Below are 12430 nucleotides of genomic sequence, written 5' to 3' on the forward strand. Positions count from 1 at the left end.
CTCCAGCCAGGAGGTGGCGCTTTCAAGAGAGCTCCAGCTACTGTAGTAGAAGTGGGGTATAATCTTGCCTTGTGTTGGCCAGGATGAGTACTGGGGCCTCTTGGGTGATGATGGGCAGGGCCATAGAGTGGTGAGCCAGGCTGAAATCTTGTCCCAGGAGAAAAGCTTCACTGCTGAGAAAGCAAGCAGGTGTCTCAGGCCTCACCTCTGCCTGCCTGCACCTTAGGTTGCAGCCTCTGCACTCATATCTGCACTTCCCTTTCACAACCCAACCTCCCAACCCCCTGCCCTGGAGTCTACTTAGGAGAGTTCGTGCTTGGTCAAAATTATCACAAAGTTCAGCAGGAATTTCCTTCACCCTGTGGACCCTCCCCATTTCTGCTGGCTGCCTTCCCTTCCCTGTACACCTGTGTGAGATAAAGCCATGAATGGTCCCTGGGGCTCAAGCTGAGGACCAGGAGCGCCTACAGAGTTCTTCCTGCTGCTTCTACTTTTATAGTTTACTCAGTTCTCTAAATCCGTTTCAGCTCTAGATAAGGTTAAATGCTTCTCCGGTGATCTGGATTTTCAGGTTCCCCAGTGGGAATGTGTACTTGGAGGCCAACTTTTTCCCCTCTCACACTTCCGGAACTCACAGTTATTTGGCTGTCTCATGGCGTTTGCAGTGGCAAGCCACTTCTTTCCAAGGGTCTGTGAATTCTTTTGGTTTTCCTGGTATGCTTCTTTGGTGGTTCTTGTAGCAAAACTTCACAATGTGAGTCCCAGTGGGACTGTCCATCCAGCGGGAGGTGGATGTTAGTCCTGTCTCCTAGCCACCATTTTTTTTTCACTTATGAATTTCTAATATTTTCTTTTCTTCACCTCGCTCCACACACAAAAAGATTTATGCCAGTTAAACTATGTAAATCCTCCAACATAACTTTGGCCAATACCCAACCTACCAATCACAAATGGTAGATAAAAGTAGGATAAAAAGCACTATTCTGTTATTTATGGATTCCAGTAGGTAAATATTACATATGACTTGATTACCAGCTCCCCCAAGTAGCTGCATAAAGGTTAACCTCCCCGCTGCTGTTTTGTCTCTGCTCCAAGAACATCTAGCTTTCTCCTAATATTGAATATATAGAAAGATGAGGGGTAGCAACCTCAAGATAAGCATTTGGGAATTCACTGATATAAGCAGAGAAGGCAATATAACATGAATGTACTGTCAACCATGTGGTGACCAGGCAGACCCTTGAAAACTCCTTTTAGGAGGGAAGGCTCGAGGAGTCATTACACAGACAAGCACAAGCAAATGATGAATTGAGATTTGGGAGGATCAGAGAACCACTCTAGCAGCTCCCCATCAATGTGGTCTCTGTATCTTTCATACAAAGAAGGCACAGACTATTCTCAGGATTGGAAGTCTGGCAGTTTATCTCTTGGAGGCTCAGTGCTTGGTTATAGAGTGGCAGACATGTGCAACAGCAGTAAAGTCAGAGTGACTGGAGTCACACAGCTTTAGAGATTTCTTAACACCAGATAGGTGATACTATACCAAGCAGAGAGGCAGTGATGCGCACTCTACCCAAAAACGTAGGAAAGTCTGACAACAAAGTAGCACACGATAGAGAGTAGCATCTATTGGGAATTCCTATGCAGGTGGAACAATAGCAGTGTCAGCAGGAATAGAGATGAATATATATGTGTGCTCATGTGAAACACACACGTGTGAGCACAGATGAAACTTAGGAATCTCCCAGAAATATTTATAGAGAGGAATGTTTCTGAAGCTAGAGAACATGTAGGAACAGAAGGAACAAGAACCAAAAATATTTGGGTAGCTGGGGTCACCAACCATTCAGTTTAACTTGAGGATTTCCTGGGTTTTAGCACTGAAAGACCCAGGGAAACTCTCCCATTCTCAAGCAAATGACTCCTTACTCTAGTTATAACTCTAACTGTGATCCAATTTGTGCTATGTCCTGATTGGTCCTGGGGAAATTTGAATTATATATCGTTCAATTATACATACTTTTAAAATTTTCTTAGTTAAAAATTTCAGAAATGGAATTGCTGGGTCAAAGATTACACTTAATTTTATTATTTTTTTTACACTTACTTTCAAATTGCCCTAGGAAACAGATATAACTCCCACCAGATATTAAGGCATTTTCAAAGCTATAGGAATTTAAATCGCTTGTACTGGCACAGGAGTAGGTATATCAGCACAATCATATTCACTCAGATCAGAAATAGATCCAAATATATATAGGGATATAGGACGTGAAAGATATGATATTTCATACTGATTAGAAAAGATAGTTTTGTAATGCATGTTGTTGGGAGTCTGTATGGTTTTCCTGGAAAAGAAATGGATCCCAATATCCCCCCTTAGAAGAATAAATTCCAGACATCCCAAAATTTAAATATTAAAAATAAAATCATTAAAGAAGGACACACAAGCTATATTTTTTGGTGTTATTTTTTAGTGTGAAATGACTTTCTAACAAAAATCCCCAAAGTCAAAGGCAAATGACTAGTACTATTGAATATATATAAATATTTTTTGAAATATATGTATACGCAGGAAAACATACTATAAGTTAATCACAAAAAAAAAAAAAAAGTAAGAAAAAGAAAACATTTTTTGAGATAGAGTCTCGCTCTGTTGCCCAGGCTGGAGTGCAGTGGTGTGATCTTGGCTCATTGCAGCCTCTGCTTCCTGAGTTCGAGAAATTCTCCCACCTCAGACTCCCAAGTAGCTGGGACTACAGGCGCCCACAACCATGACCGGCTAATTTTTATATTTTTAGTAGAGATGCCGTTTCGCCATGATCACCACGCTGGTTCTCAAACTCCTGGCCTCTCAAAAGTGCTGGGATTGCAGGTGTGAGCCACTGTGCCCGGCCATGAATACAGTAGTTTTTAAACCCATAATATTGGCAAAACTAAAAAGATTTTATTATATCTAGTCTAATATAGTTGTGAGAAAATCACTTTTTTTTTAAACATGGTTCCTGTAAATTGAAACAACAAACTGGGATGGCAATTTCACAATATTTATGGCATTTTAAATCAACATATCCCCTTTACTCAGCAAATCCATTTCTAGGAGTTTATCCAATAAATATATTCATGCAAATACACAAAGATACATGTAAAAGAATGTTCACTGCTGCATTATTTATAAGAACAGAGAACTGGAAATAACCTACTTGCCCATCAGTAGAGTTCTGGTTAAATAAATGATGTGACAACTACCAAATACAATGCACTGCAGCTGTTAATAGAATGAGGCAGATTTGTATTAATAGAAATAGATAGCTGCTGCAAGCAAGAAAAGAAAGAGAAGAGTATGTTTAGTACAAGTTCATTTATATAAAAAGATGTGTATTTAAAAATAAATACTCTGGAAGGCTATGCCTGAAACTGTTAAGAATCATTACCTCTGGTAAATAGAAATGGGAACTAGATGTTGGGGCTGAAGACTTTGACTTTTTATTTAATACTCTTCCATATGATTTTGTTCTTGCTACAGAACAAAATGGATTTTAAAACAATATTATTCATAGGTTCTGTAAAAGGGTGTACCTAACTATTCTACTTGTTTGCTATTTTCAAGATATTCCCAACAACCGTGGGTATTTCTTGAATGACTTCATTCAGTTTGATTGAGTTGAGCTTCAGAAAGAGGAAGAAGAACATCAGCCTCTTGCCAGGGGTGATGTTTGCTCTGTTTGCCCTGCTCCTATGAATTCTCTCCAAACTGGTGCAAATAAAAAGGCACTGAATATATCCCCTAACCTGGATATACTGGAAAAAAGCTCTTAAACTCATAGCAAACAAAAAAGACCCCTTCTACCCCAACATCTGTATCTTTTTTTTTGTTTTTTGGCTTTTTACTATTCAGTAATCAAATATTTAAAAAGTGACCCCAGATGGGTGGTATTGTTTATTGCTCAGTAACAGAAACTCATTTAGGCTACTTTAAATTGTTTGAGTTTATTAAAAAGATATATGTGGCAAACAAGGGAGGCAAGACCCGATAGGAACCCAGGAACTGATGAACAAATGTTTGATGCTCGTGGAAATGGAACATAAGTAGTGGAATTGTCCACACAGTATTGGGGTTCCATTGATTTGGTTGTCTTCTCGACTGAGTACATCATTCTTGGGCAATTATGAAACTCATCTCTTGATCTTGCCCTCCCCCAATCAGCTCATTCATCTCCCTTGCAGCTTCAGCTTCTTCGTATCTTTACCTCCCTCATGGCTTCCACAAGTCTCACCACCACATGCCTCCTGGAGGTCCTCTCAGCTTCTGCTACCACATGCCCCGCTCTTGCAAATTCTGTTTCCCAGTTTAAATTCTAGAGAAGGAATCTGGCTGACATAGCTACTTACTTGTGTTTAGAGCACTTGCTGTCAGAACACTTTGGGTGGTTGCCCTTGAGATAGGTACCCATCTTGCATGCCTAAGGGATCAAGAAATAGAGAACTTACCCTGGTTTGGGACCAATGTCTTAAAGACGTTTTACATTAAAATGAGAGAGATAGTCTGGATTCTTTATCTAAGTGGCTTAAAAAGATCCCTGCAAGGGACTGTGAAATTTACCTAACAACGAGAAAAAAAATCACACTTTGACTATTACTGGTTAGATCTCTCTTTCACCCAGATAATCAGGTAAAAGCAATGAAAATCTAATCATATTATATTAGTCTGTTTGCACACTGCTATAAAGAAATACCTGAGACAGAGTAATTTATAAAGAAAAGAGGTTTAATTGGCTCATGATTTTGCAGACTATACAGCAAGTATGGCAGTATCTATTTGGCTTCTGGTGAGGCGTCAGGAAACTTAAAATCATTGTGGAAGGCAAAGGGAGAAGTAGGCACATCTCCCACGGCCACAGCAGGAGAAAAAGAGAAAGAGCGGGAGGTGCTACACACTTTTAAACAACCAGATCTCACAAAAACTCACTCACTCACTATCACAAGAACAGCCCCAAGGGCATGGTACTAATTCATTCATGGGAACTCCACCCTTATGATTCAATCACCTCCCACCAGGCCCCACCTCCAACACTGGGGATTACAATTTGACATGAGATTTGGTAGGGACACAGATGCAAACCATATCATTTTGCTGATGGCCCCTCCAAATCTCATGTTCTTCTCATATTGCAAAATACAATCATGCCTTCCCAGCAGTCCCCCCAAATCTTAACTAATTCCAGTGTTAACTAGAAAGTCCAAATTTCAAAGTCTCATCTGAGACAAGGCTAATCCCTTCTACCTATGAGCCTGTAAAATGAAAAAGAAGTTAGTTACCTACAAGATACAATAAACGTATTAGCATTGGGTAAGTACTTCTGCTCCAAAAAAGAGAAATCAACCAAAACAAAGGGGATCCAGGCCCCATGCAAGTCTGAAACCCAGCAGAGCAGTCATTAAATCTAAAAGCTCCAAAATAATCTCCTTTGAGTCCATGTCTCACATCCAGGCCACACTGATGCAAGGGGTGGGTTCCCAAGGCCTTGGGAAGCCCTGCCCCTGTGGCTTTGCAGGGTTTAGCTGCCACAGCTGCTCTCATTGGCTGGCATTGAGTGTCTGTGGCTTTTTCAGGCGTGTAGTGAAAGTTGTTGGTGGCTGTGTCATTCTGGGGCCTGGAGGACAGTGGCCCTCTTCTCACAGCTACATTAGGCAATGTTCCAGTGAGGACTCTGTGTGTGCACTCCAACCCCACATTTTCCCTCCACATTGCCCTAGTAGAAGTTCTCCCTGAGGGCTCTCCCCTTGTAGCAGCCTTCTACCTGGACATCCAGGTGTTTTCATACATCTTCTGATATCTAGGCAGAGGCTCTGAAGCCTCAACTCCTGCACTCTGCACACCTGCAGGCTTAACGCTGCATGGAAGCCACCAAGCTTATGGTTTGCATCTTGTAGAGCAGTGGCCCAAGCTGTATCTGGGCCTTTGTGAGCCACAGCTGGAATTGGAGCTAGAGCAGCTGGGATGCAGTGAGCAGTGTCCTCAGACTGTTCAGGGCATCAGGACCCTGGGCCTGTCCCACAAAACCATTCTTCTCTTCTAGACCTCCAGGCTAATGATGGGAGGGGCTGCCAGGAAGGCCTCTGAAATGCCCTGGAGGCCATTTCCTTCCTGTTGTCTTAGCTATCAGTACTTGCCTTCCTTTTAGTTATGCAAATTTCTGCAGCCTGCTTGAATTTCTCCACAGAAAATCGGCTTTTCTTTTCTTTTCTACCGCATGGCCGGGCTGCAAATTTTCCAAACTTTTATTCTCTGCTTCTTTTTTAAGTATAAGTTGCCAGTTTCAGGACATTTCTTTGTGAGATAAGGCTGTTAGAAGCAGGCAGGCTACATCTTGAACACTTTACTGCTTACAAATTTCTTCCACCACATACCCTAAATCACCATTCTCAAGTTTAAAGTTCCACAGATCCCTAGAACAGGGACACCATGCACCCAACCTCTTTGCTAATGCATAACAAAAGTGACCTTTGCTCCAATTCCCAGTAAGTTTCTCATTTCCATCCGAGACCTCCTCAGCCTGGACTTCATTGTACATACCACTATAAGCATTTTGGTCACAATAATTTAACAAGCCTCTAGGAAGTTCCAAATTTTCCCTCATCTTCCTATCTTCTGAGCCCTCCACACTGTTCCAACCTCTGCCTGTTACACAAGTCCAAAACTGCTTCCACCTTTTCAAGTATCTTTGAAGCAATGTCCCACTTCTTGGTAGCAATTTTCTGTATTACTGCATTCTTGTATTGCTATAAAGAAACAACAGAAGCTGAGTAATTTTTAAAGAAAAGAGGTTTAGTTGGCGTATGATTATACAGGCTGTACAGGAAGTATGATAGCATCTACTTGGCTTCTGAGGAGGCCTCAGGAGACCTATAATCATAGTGGAAGGTGAAGGGAGAAGCAGGAATGTCTTACATGGCTGAAGCAGGAAAGAGAGCATGGGGGTTGTGGGGGGAGGTGCTACACACTTTTGAACAACCAGATCTCTCAAGAACTCACTCACTCACTATCACAAGAACAGCACTAAGGGCATGGTGCTAACCCATTCATGAGAACTGCATCTCTGTGATCCAATCACTTCCCACTAGGCCTCACATCCAACACTGGGGATTACAATTCAACATGAGATTTGGTGGGGACACAGATCCAAACCATATTATAAATCTAATAAGAAGTTAGCCAAAAACAGTAGAAATTTTGAAGAATATACAAGTATTATTTAATTTATCCTTTTTATTTTCTGGTTTATATATGCTTTATAATATACACAATATAGTAGTATATTAGTAGACTATAATTAAGTAGATATGTGTAATATGGATGTGTTTAGTAGTTAATTGATATTGTTTACAATGAAGCAAGTTCTAAGCCATTAGTCTATAAGTTTTATGAGCTTGTTTGTTCATATTTATCACTCACTACCTAGCAATTAAGTCATATACAGAATCTCTTAAAGCCAGGCCAGATGCTGTTTTCTTTATTGTATACCACAATTCTAAAGATCCCTGTTTTTTGGAATACAGTAGATTAGTATAATAGTCAATTCAGCAGAAGTAGTTAGTATGGAGATATTGTGATAGAGTTAGTGTGCTCATTGTATACAATGCATCATGCCATGGCCAAGCAGTGTGCCAGGGCAGAAATAACACTATGTGACTAAGAGCTGAGAGCTGTAAGGGAGTGAAAGGGCAGGCATATAAGAAAAATGCAAGCATGCAGAAAGTAATGCATTATTATGGAACTGGTTATTTCTTGTCCTTCATGGCCAACTTGATAATAGGAGGATATAATTAGGCAGCTGGTTATGATGGAATTGTGAGAGGTCACCCATAGGCAAGCTGAAGGGTCAGAATGAACATTGATAAGTTGAGGTGCAAAAAACTATTTTAGGGAGGATCCATAAAGCTGAAATCCTAAAGAAAGAATTGAGTCAGAAAACAAAATGGGTAACTAACAGAGACAAAAGCAGATGTAGAATCCAGGGTTGGAGCTTAATAGGTAATCAGAACTAAGAAGTCAGATACTGACTTGTATGGAAGCATGAGGGCAGCTCTTGTTATTTTTGTTAAGCTGTTAGTCTCAGAGAATTTTCACTGGCCCAATTGCAAATAATACATAAGTTAGATTTTTCAGAAACATGGTTAAACCACATTCTTCTTCCTGACATCTTTTGAATTGCCACAATCTGACTATAATAGAATTCAGGTTAAAACAGTATGATAACAAATATATACAGTTACAGGTAAAGATTTGCTGTCATTAAAAGAGTAAAATATTTAGGCTATTTTCAAAGATCTCCCATAAAATGTTCCCAAACTGCTTTTCTGGACTTATTATTTATTTTATGTTTCAAAATACCTTGGAGTCAAGCCACTCCTGACTAGAAGTATTTATTCATGCAAAACATGCATATTCAGGTGTCTATATTTCAGTGCCTATGCGTTTGATCTCTGTAGTATAATAAAGAATTTGGCTGGTCTCCGTCCCCAGTTTATGAGAAGTGGCCTCAAAATCTTTGGAATTTCCTGAGTGATAGGAGTGTTTATGGTATTCATGGTGGACCCTGTTTATACTAATGAGGTAACTCATGGTGGGCTCTACATGTTTTATACTAATGAGATGACTCAGGATAGGTACTGGCAACACCAGAAAGACCAACCATGTGATGAGAGGATTGGGACTTTCATATTAGCTCAATATCTGGGGAGCATAAAGGGGTCAGAGATTTGGTTTAATCACATGGACAGTGATTCAATCAATCTTGCCTATGTGATGATACTCCAATAAAAACTCTGGACAAACCTCAGGTGAGTCCCCTGGTTAGCAAGTCTCTATGCAGTGTCATACATCAATATGCTGGAAGGGTGACTCATCCTGACTCCATGGGGAACAAAATGGAAGCTTTGCTTTTGAGACCCTTCCAAACCTCATTCTATGCCTCATTCCCTTTGGCTAATTCTATTTTTGTATCCTTTTGATATAATAAAGCTATAATCATAAGTATAGCACTTTCCTGAGTTGTGTGAGCTGTTCTAGTAAATAATTAAGCCTGAGGGGTTAGGGGGAATCCAGTAATTATAGCCAGCTGGTCAGAGTATAAGTGGCCTGGGGACCTCTGAATTTACAGCTGTTATATAAGGTAGGGGCAATCTTGTGCCCTCAATCTATGAAATGTGGCTACTATGGTTAGTTGGCACCAGCAGTCACTGAAGTCTCTGTTTTCAAATGGCCCTTCCTTCACTTATTTACACAAAGCAGTGGTTCTCAAAGTGTGGTCCCTGGACCAATAGCATTAGTATTTCCTAGAAACTTGTTAGAAGTAAAACTTATCTGGTTCCACCTCAGGCCTACTAAATCAGAAGCTCCAAAGTTGGGCCAGGAAATCTGTTTTATTAAGCACTTAAGTGATTCTGATAAATATTGTATTTAAGAACCATTGAAATAAAGAAACTTTACTCAATCTTCTGATGGGAGTTGAGGCCCATCTGGAGTGGCCGCTACCAAGATGCCAGCTGCAGCAGGGGAGGCATGGCTAAGGCTGCATGCTCCACAGAGCTGTCAGGGGCTAGGAACTGGGTGCAGCTGCAGCCACCCAGCTGTGGCTTTGGACTCGGGCATCCCTGTGCCCTCAGGGGGGCCTGACAACCCCCACCCCCACTCCTGCAGGCTCAGCAGTGCCTGCTTCTGCTCCCTGGCCTCGCCCATCTCCTGGCACATGGTCCAATGCAGAGCAAAGTTGTGGTTGAACCTGGGCACTGTCATGACCCGGCTGGGTGTGCACATGCTTGGGGCAGCACAGACATACCAGCCCCCTGCTGCCTTGTCCCCCTCTAGACTTTGGGTGCCAATAATCCTGGGAAGGAGGTGGGGGATGGTGAGGGCAGCTCAGTGCATGCCTGCAGGTACCCCTCAGCATGAACAGCCTGGTGCCATAGATGGCATGTTGATGGCAAAAGGCAGATGGGCTCCTGGGCAGAAAGGGGTGGGTCCCTGGTGAAACCCCACCTTTAAGCCAGAAACAGCTTGAAGCCTGGGGCCTGGGCTGCCATTTCCAGATTAAGTCCTTGGCCTGGGATGAGAACTTATGGTGCTCTTTCTGGGCCTGTCCATAGCTGCCCATGGACCAGTAAGCACACATTTACTCCCTCTGACCCCATAAAAACCCAGACTCAACCAAACTCAGACAGACATCAGGACTACCAGCTGCAGGAAGGAGCTACCCATTTCAGGTCTCCTGAGAGCTGTTCCGTTGCTCAGTGATGCCCCTCTCCACCTTGCTTAACCTCCAGTTGTCCATGTACCTCATTCTTCCTGGATGTGGGACAACAACCCGGGATCTGCCAGATGGTGGGACTGAAAGACCTGTAATGCAAACAGAGCTGAAACATGCCCCCTACTCACCACATTGCTGATGATGAGGAGAAAAGAGCTGCAGCCCTTAAAGGAGCCCAGACCTAGGAGCTCCCTGAGCCAGGGCTGTGACACCCTCTTTGGGGCTCTGTGATTCCTGGTGTCTACCAGCTTCTGGGAGCCACCATGTTCCCCAGTACCCATAGTGGAAGCTGCTTGTGGTACACCTGGTCCATCCACAGCCTCGCATGGTGCTGGCGCCTGTGGCAGCACCTGGAGCTGCCCACCCCACTGCAGTCAGCAAATGCCTGCTCGGGTACAGTGGCTGGACCCCACACATGCCCACACACCCCTCGCTGCTCTCTGTGCCTGTCTCACCCTTGGCAGGTGTGGGATCCAGGCCGGTAGCATGAGCTGAGCACAGCCTGTCAGGACAAGTGGGCTGAAAGAGCCCAGCAGGCCTGAGCAAAACTTGGGCAAAGGTGCCACCAGCCACAGAGGTTTCTAGCTGGAAAAATGACACCCTAAGGATCCCATGACACTTCCATGACAATCACATTTCCCTTCCTGCAATGAAAACTTCCCAGACTTACAAAGCTGGAATTTGTAAGTCCCCCCATGAGCTCCCTGATCTAATAAATGTATTCTAATACAGCAGTTCCCAAATTTTGTTTCCAAGACAATCTTAAACTTCTGGAAAACCCCAAAGAGCCTTTGTTTACATGGACTATATTTACTGTATCAGAAATTAAAACTAAGATAATTGTAAAATATTTATTTTAAAATCTATTTAAAATAACAACAATAAACTGAATACATGTTGGTATAAATAATTTTCTGTGTGTAAAAAGTCACTGTTTTTCAAAACAAGTGAGAAGAATGGCATTGGTTTTTATTTTTGCAAATCTCTTTAATGTCGGCCTTAATAGAAGACAGTTGGATTCTCATACCAGTTTCTGGATTTAAAGTGTTGAAATATGTTGTTTTCGTTGAATTATATTAATAAAAAATTGTCTCACGTTGATATGTAGTTGAAAAAGTGAGAAATATGTTAATAGCCTTTGTAGATTATTGTGCATATTATTTTAGTACTATTACAAAAATTGACAAGGGTAGTTTTTTTAAAGGTTAGCTGCAATGTGAAATTTAAAATTATATCAATGAAATCTTTGTACTCTGCTACATTGAAATCTTTTGGTCTCTCTTACACTTTGAACATATATTTTACAATGCATTGTTTTGTAACATCATGCTTCCGTCATTTAGAAAATATTCATTCATTGAGTTAAATAAATGTCCTTGATGTTGACACATTTTATTAGACAATATCAAAATCACAGTTGTTAATGTTACCATTGATCTCAGAAAAAACTTTAAGTGTTGGGAAGCTCTCAAGTAAATGGTGGCAGAAACAAATTTCCAAAATTCTAATTTTTTGCTTGAAAGCTCAGATTTTATCTTTGGCAACAAACCCTGAGTTTTCTTTGAAATGACAGACTCACTTCCTTCATATCCAAGAAACAGCCTGCCAAATACCCAAATCTAAAACACCAGTCTGCCAGTCATTCTTTCAAGTAAAAATTGCTTTTCATGGGAAAAAAAAAAGACAGCTTGTTTAGCTCCTGACTCAATCACACATGTGCTTTTCCTTGAGACAACTATCATACTTTGGTATGAAGCAGAAGTGGTTTATTCATACTTTCCATTTAATCACAGAGAACATTTAAAAAATATGTACTCAAGGGTTAAGATTTTTTTTAGAAGCAGGGTCTCACTTTATTGCCCAGGCTGGAATGCAGTAGCACAACCATAGTTCACTGTAACTTAGAACTCCTGGGCTCAAACAAACCTCCCACCTTAGCCTCCTGAGTAGCTGGGACTATAGGCGTGGTGTGGGGCCACTATGCCTCGCTAATTTTTAAAATTTTTGTAGAGATGAGATCTCACTATATTGCCCAGGCTAGACTTAAACTACTGGCATTAAACAATCCTCTTGTCTTAGCCTCCCAAAGCACTGGGATTACAGGTCAGGATTTAATAAAA

Source organism: Pongo abelii, chromosome 11 (assembly GCF_028885655.2).
Source record: "Pongo abelii isolate AG06213 chromosome 11, NHGRI_mPonAbe1-v2.0_pri, whole genome shotgun sequence".
Classification (NCBI taxonomy): Eukaryota; Metazoa; Chordata; class Mammalia; order Primates; family Hominidae; genus Pongo; species Pongo abelii.